The sequence below is a fragment of the Gossypium hirsutum genome, chromosome D10, assembly GCF_007990345.1.
Source record: "Gossypium hirsutum isolate 1008001.06 chromosome D10, Gossypium_hirsutum_v2.1, whole genome shotgun sequence".
Taxonomy (NCBI): domain Eukaryota; kingdom Viridiplantae; phylum Streptophyta; class Magnoliopsida; order Malvales; family Malvaceae; genus Gossypium; species Gossypium hirsutum.
In genome coordinates, this window is record NC_053446.1 from 66,399,903 (window position 1) to 66,407,721 (window position 7,819).

Here is a 7,819-nt window from a genome sequence, read left to right on the forward strand (position 1 = left end):
AGAAAACTACAGCACCGGAACGAATGGATAGAAAGAAGACAAGAAATAGAGATGGCAAATGGAAGAAAATAGAAAGACGTTGATTGTTATATTAAAGAATCAAATGGAAAAGAAGATATAAAGAAGCAAAAGAAATAGCAGAAAGAAAATCCCAACAACAAAAAAGAAACAGACCTGAAACCGAAAGGGAGAAAGTGGGAACATGAGAGAAGCTTGTTTATCAGTGGCGTTTCCTGTAACTACAGGGTCTGCTAAACCAAGCAAGTTAAGGCACTGGGAGTTGAAGCATGAGAGAAGAATTATAACTTCAACGTAAACAAGGAAAAAAGAGCTGGAAAGTTTCGAATGCTTTTTCAATAACTCCATCAACCTGAATCAATTTCTATACGTATTTCAAAGTGTTTTGTTGATCAACGAGAAACAAAGTGCAGTATAAGTAGTTCCTCAACATTTTATAAATAGAGGCTTCTATTAATAAATCATGTAGAGACATTTTATAAGTCTCCCTTCAATCCAATAGAAAGGAAGTCTATATCATTTAATATGGATACAAAAACAAAGAGTCTTAAATTTCAGTGATTACTTACCACACTTTGATGTAAAATCAAATATATCCCATGTCAAACATTTGAATACATTCTTCCAAATTTGAGTAACATAAATAAAACCAAAGCATATTGGCATTATCTCAAATTCTTACTTGATGAGGATCCAATAGTTTAAGAAGCAAAGAGCGAGAAAAACAAAACATTAATACAACGGCATAAAAAAATACAAAATACACCGAGAACTTATCGGTGGAAAGCTATAAATATTGCATATTTATTCTCTTTTCTCAAGCATAGTGCTTTTAGGCGAAATGTGGACACCTGCTAATACCCAATAGAATGTGAACAGAAGATAAAATCCAACACTTTGACTGACCCAAGCCTCTCAACTTCATCCATACTACACCTTAGATACCTGCATGTTGAAAACAGGGTAATCTGTTTTACTTCTTCATATCATCTAAACATAACACTTATCTCCAAAAGTAGTGGAAATATGCCTTAAGTTATGGAATGATTCAATATTTTGCTAAGATAAGAAGCTATCTTACCTTTCGACTAAGCAATTTATTTAAGTTCGAACCTTATGACGTAATCGAGTTGGATGAAACTTGTCTCTAATGGAACAAAGTTTAATAACAACATCACTCATGTCAATCTGCTCATTGGGTGATTGAGCAAAACAAGTGAGTCCTATTTCGAATAGTGAATTCAAGCGCCAAAGATGTCTATCATTTCTTGAGTTTTTTACATCGAGAGTTCCTCATGTGACTCTTTCTTCAACAAGAATAGGATTTGTAACGTCGATTATTCGTTCTGGCAGTGCTGCCTTAACAAAGTTGCGAAGACTTAAACCTTCTCTAAACCTTTCATCGGTCGGCCTTTTTCCTGTAAACATCTCAAGTAGTAGGATGCCATAGCTATACGCATCACCTTTTGTTGACAACTAGCTTCCCATGCCGTATTCTACAATTAGTTCATCAAAATTACATATAGAAATAATTGCAGAGAGCATGAAAAATTGATATTAAACTATGTGATTTGCTTTTAAATTATGGAAGAAAATACTAAAGTGAACATACCTGGAGGAGCATAGCCAATAGTTCCTCTTAATCCAAGGGAGCTTGATTTATTAGCAGAATAGTTCAATCTGTCCGTAGCAAGGATTTTGCTAAGCCGAAGTCACTTATATGACCAACCATTTACTCATCAAGTAGAATATTGCTTGGCTTGAGGTCACAATGAATGATTGGTTCTTCACAATGATGGTGCAGATATTCGAGTGCATGAGCAACATCTATGGCAACACTTACTCTTTGGAAGAAGTTTAGGTTTCTCGCCGTCTCTGGTTCATTCATGCCAATAAGTGGATGCAACCAGCCTTCCAAGCTTCCATTTTCCATGAACTCATAAATCAAGGCTTTAAAATCATTGCCTTGGTAATTGACTCCTGAAATAGCTGTTAGTACCTTGACAAGATTTCGATGTCGAATGTTCTTCAAGGCCTCGCATTCAGCCAGGAAACTCCTAGAAGCTCCACGATTCAGAAGATTAAGCACCTTTACTGCAATAACTGCTCCACTAGCTTCAAGAACTCCTTTGCATACAGAACCACAGCTTCCTGATCCATCCAAATTCTGCATGGAGAATCCACCCGTAGCCCTTACGATGCTTTGGTATGATAGTTGTAAAACCAAATTTTCTACGCTAGTTGTTGTTGCCTGTTTCTCTTTCTTCTTTCTAAACCACAAGATGAGGAGACAAGTAAAAGCCAGAGTAACTCCTAAAGTCACAACAATAATTGCAACTTTTAATCTAAGAGAATTGCTTGATGATGTTTTCAGATTACATCTTAACATGTGTAAGAATTGCTTAAAGAGGCAACTAATTCAACAAAGTGGGAGCATCTCGGCCAGACAGACTATATCCAAGTGGTAGTATGGTTGTCCATAAGTTCCCTATATGCTATAAGGCATGGATTTGAACCCTATCAAGTATAAATGCTCACATTTCCTTAATAAGTGGTCATGCACCATGTACGGTTTATCCCAGTGAATCCGCTATTTCAAGCACTCGAGCTCTTTACAAAGTTCAAAGATGAAACTCCTATTGGAAACAACATTGACCAATTGTGGAGTTCGTTGACTCCCGATGGACAATAGTTCGAAGATATCTCCTACCTCCCATCAACATGGTTAAATCTATATATTTGAACCGCTGAATCAATTGATATGTGATTCAACCAGTTGAACTATCGGATTTCAATCTAAATTTTCAATGATAGATTTTTTACTTTTACCTGTTCCAAGTGAAATTGGCTGAGGTTTGGCAGGTGACTTTCCATTTTGCTGGAATTGCACCGATTTCGGTGTCGTTAAAGCTTTGAGATTCCGGCCAAATCCCGGTGTCAAGCATTCCGACGATGATGTCACTTTCGAAGACAGATCTTTTGACTTTTCTGTTAAATCCCATAAAGTCCCATGACCTTGATGTGTGAAGCTGCCTCTTTTGGCTATGGAAAACTGATACCACCCCATCTTTTTCTGAAAAAAGAAATTAAACCCAAATTTACTAACATAATGTATGAGACATTGGAGTTTTAAAGATAATAATTTGGTTAAAAGAATTATCTTGAAAAACCTTTCAGTTTTTCTGCTTCATCTTTGGTCATTTTGGCAGCAAAGCCATTGAAACTCCTGTGGTAGCTGTAGAGCAAAACATCTGATCCAACAATATTGCTGCATCCATCCATATGTAGAGTTAGAAACACTCCGTAAAAAATGCTCTAATTGTGGTTTTGATCCCTCTATTATGCTCAAATTAAAGTTTTAGTTCTTATACCGGCATAATTTAGTCCTACTTTTCCGATATTATTAGTTAGTTCAAATAAGTAATACCATTAACTATTCCAATTAAAATTATTACAAGAATTTATCCCTAAAACACTGCTTCAATCATAACAATATATGTCAGCATGATGAGTAAAGGTGCCTATAGACTAGGCTAAGCAGAGGATTGATTTTGAAAAACAATTCATGCTCGGGCTCGAGTTTGGTCCAGTAAAAAAGCCCATATTACTGTTTAAAAATAATAAATTGATAAATATATAGTTTTACAATTAAATCTATATAAAAATATTTTAAAAAATCATTTTGATTTAATTAAAAATGGGTTGGGCCAGACCGGCTCATAGACAAAATGTTTTGTCTATGCCCGACTCAAGTTAGGCTAGATGAACAACCAGACCTATGGACAACTCTAATGATGAGTTGGAATGTATGTTATTAAAAAACAAAGTCCACATGCGTATTAAGCGGAATAACTAGTGATGTTACATATTCAAACTAACTAATGGCATTATAATAGTAAAGAGACAAAATTACGGGCGAAAATAAAAGAAATTAGGCTAAATCCCAAAGTCAAGTATAATTGAACGACTAAAACAACAATTTCACCAAAAAAAAAGCCCAAAAGAACATGCAGATAATAAGTATCTGGGGAGAACTTGTTGAAGCATACTAGTGTGAAGGCTTGAAATTGAAACCTCACCCTTTGGCAGGTTCCCCATATAAACAATGCAAACCTGTCTGTTATCAGAGGAACCATAGCAGCAGCAGATAAGCATAGCAAGAGTGAAGCTGATAAGCGAAAGCCATGCCAAAGGGGAGGTTTGGGCAGCCATTGTTGAGTTTATTGTGGAGCTTGATTTTGCGGTAGATAATGCCATGGAAAGGGGACTTTATATAAGCTTTTTGTGTGGTATTGGTATGAACTCCATTGGATTCGTTAACTTTTGAAGCTTTCAAGCATTTGTTAAGCTGGCCAATGGAACAGTGTTTGTCCATTGCCGGCTTTTACCAATTTCTATGATCCATTCATTCTTCACCAATGATATATCTTTCTGCCACAAATGTTGATTACAAGAAAATGTACGGCGTGATCATTCTTCACCAATGATATATGTTACTTCAATCGATTTCTAATAATTCTATCAAAGCTGATCAATCCCCACCGTTGATTACTAGAAAATCTATCAAAGTTGATTTCTGGATGTGTTTCAAGATTAATCATCAACCGAATTTCTAATAGTTCTCCACATGGGTAAAATAAATCAACCGATTCGATTATGAAATTTAGTACCTGACATTATCAAATAAACTAACCATATAATCATTTAACCAATTCAGCTCAGTCGAGTTTAGCGGATTTAGGTGTGGCTTCGCTTAATTTTATTAATTCAGTGTTGGTGGGTACCATGAAAATTAAGATTTCCTAATCTATTAATTTACGAGGATAGCTATATGAATTAAACAAATGATTTGACTTGTGCTCAGATGCGCGTTTTAATCCACTTCGGATTCGTTGATATTTGACTTGGGTTTATGAATTATTTATGCAGAATGTTTTGCTCCATAGCTACCGTTGGAGTTTCAATGCATTTGCAGCTAAATTAACCAAAGATGAGGCAAATAAACTTGAAATGAAGAATACTAAAAAAATTATAAACACAAATAAATAACAATAAATACATACACATGAACAAAAAATTCTACATGAAATTACAACATTAACATTATCATTCCTAATCTGTAATTGAAGTCTCAAGTAAACAATATAACTAATCTGGAAACAGCTTATAATGGTGGTGGCAACCCAGTGTGAGGATCTTGATTGAACTGATCAATATCAAAATCACTTGAAAAGTGCTGCTGCATGTTAATGTGGAAATGTGCTGGGTCAGAAACACCACAATCTGGCATATTGAACCCTTCAAGTGTAGGATGTTCAAACGTATAATCACCATATTGGTTGAAATATGGCGTTGAATAAACTTGTTCTGGAAACCAAAAACTGGTTCCCTGTGGCATTTGTACATTAATGGGTTCATAAAGAGGTGCAAACGCAATCCCATTTTCAAGCATCTGGGAACTAGTATTTATGGGTTCATAAAGAGGTGCAAATGTGTTGCGGAAAGGATCGATTCGAGAACTCCGATATGACTACAAGTAAATTGACCGGAACGAAAAATAAAGTGAACACAAGGATTTACGTGGTTCGGCTTTAATGCCTACGTCCACGGGCAGAGGCGAAAAAGAAATTTCACTATAACAAGATGAAGATTACAAGTGTTTTACACTCAAGACACAACCCGAGAACCTCACAACTCTCAACCCCTATAGAAAACCCGAAAGCTAAAATCCTAGCTTTCAAAGAACAAGCTTTGCTCTCTCTTGGTTTGGGATGATTAATATGGCTAATGAACCTCTCTATTTATAAGAGAGTTCAAGGACATAATTGTCCAAAACTTTGGCAAAGATTTGTGGTTGAAAATGGACACCAACAACCATCCACTAATCCACTACCACCAACAACCCACTACCAACAACAACAATCCACTACCAATTTTAAGCCATTTCTTAACAAATCTCCACCTTGGCTTGAAATTTACCAAGCTGAACATCATAGTGAATTCCTCGAACTGGATCACCTCTTCCAAACGCCTCTCTGGCGCTAATCAATCCCGAATACCTATCAAGTCCAAGCAATGCTTGAACTTATATGCAGGGATCACCTTAGTTAACATATCTGCAGGATTCTTCTCGGTAGCAACCTTGCTGATAACAATGTCACCTTGCGTAACATGTTCCCGAACAAAATGATATCTGACATCAATGTGTTTGGTCCGTTCATGAAACATCTGATTTTTAGTCAGATGTATGGCACTCTGGCTATCGCAAAATACAACAGTGAAATCCTGTTGTAAACCCAAACTGCTTACTAGACCTTTCATCCACAATGCTTCTTTCACTGCTTCTGCTAACGCCATATATTCCGCCTCAGTCGTAGATAAGGCTACGGTAGACTGTAACACAGCTTTCCAACTAATGGCTCCTCCAGAATAAGTGAAAACATAACCCGTCAGAGATCTTCTTTTGTCCAGATCTCCAGCATAATCAGAGTCCACATAGCCCGTGACACTGCTAGTGCAGTCACTCTGATCATATACCAAGCATAAATCTGCAGAACCTCTCAAGTACCTGAGAATCCATTTCACGGCCTGCCAGTGTTCCTTGCCAGGACAACTCATGTATCTGCTGACCACACTAACTGCATGTGAAATGTCTGGACGAGTGCAAACCATTGCATACATCACGCTTCCAACTGCACTCGAGTATGGAATGTGAGACATTTGCTGCTTTTCTTCATCAGATTGTGGTGACAACTCTGCAGAGAGTTTGAAATGTGGTGCCAACGGAGTACTCACAGTTTTCGCTTTATCCATGCCGAAGCGTTGAAGAACCTTTTCAATGTAGTTCTTCTGCGACACACGAAGCTTGCCCGCCTTGCGATCTCTGTGAATATCCATGCCCAAAATTTTCTTGGCAGCACCCAGATCCTTCATCTCGAACTCACCACTCAACTGCGACTTTAACTTGTTGATTTCCGACATGTTTTTGGAAGCAATTAACATGTCATCAACATACAGCAACAAATAAATGTGCGAACCATCTGAGAGCTTCCGATGATAGACACAAGCATCATAGTCACATCTTGTGTAACCATGCTGAATCATGAAGCTATCAAACCGCTTGTACCACTGCCTTGGGGATTGTTTCAATCCATATAAAGACTTCTTTAATAGACAGACATGGTCTTCTTTACCAGGAACTGTAAAACCCTCTGGTTGACGCATGTAGATTGTTTCCTCGAGCTCACCATGCAAGAACGCCGTTTTTACGTCAAGCTGCTCAAGTTCTAGATCAGACTTGGCCACCATGGCAAGTAATACACGAATGGAAGAATGCTTTACGACTGGGGAGAAAACTTCATTGTAGTCAATCCCCTCTTTCTGAGTGAAGCCTTTAGCAACCAATCGTGCCTTGAATCTAGTTGCTTCAACCCCTAGGATGCCTTCCTTTTTCTTGAAGACCCATTTGCAACCAACTATCTTCTGGTTACTTGGCGGCTTAACCAACTCCCAAGTATGGTTCTTGTGAAGAGATTCTATCTCCTCACTCATAGCAATTGCCCACTGTGCCGACTCATCACACGTGACAGCCTCATTATAACTGGAAGGTTCTATACCAATGGACTCCGCCACACTGAGCGCGAAAGACACCAGATTAGCGTAACGCGGATTTGGTTTGATTTGTCTCTTCGTTCTTCCAGTGGCAATGCTATATGGTTTTTCTTGAGGTGACTCATCTTCATCGGAATCTTGCACCTCAACTTGATCATCCTGGACTGAAGTACCTTCCGTAGGAATTGGA

General features: G+C 37.7%; 1 pseudogene; it reads right to left on the bottom strand.

The window, feature by feature from the left end:
- Positions 1-632: 632 nt before the first annotated feature.
- On the bottom strand, positions 633-3,307 carry LOC121222612 (probable LRR receptor-like serine/threonine-protein kinase At3g47570; annotated as a pseudogene).
- Between the last annotated feature and the right edge of the window lie 4,512 nt (positions 3,308-7,819).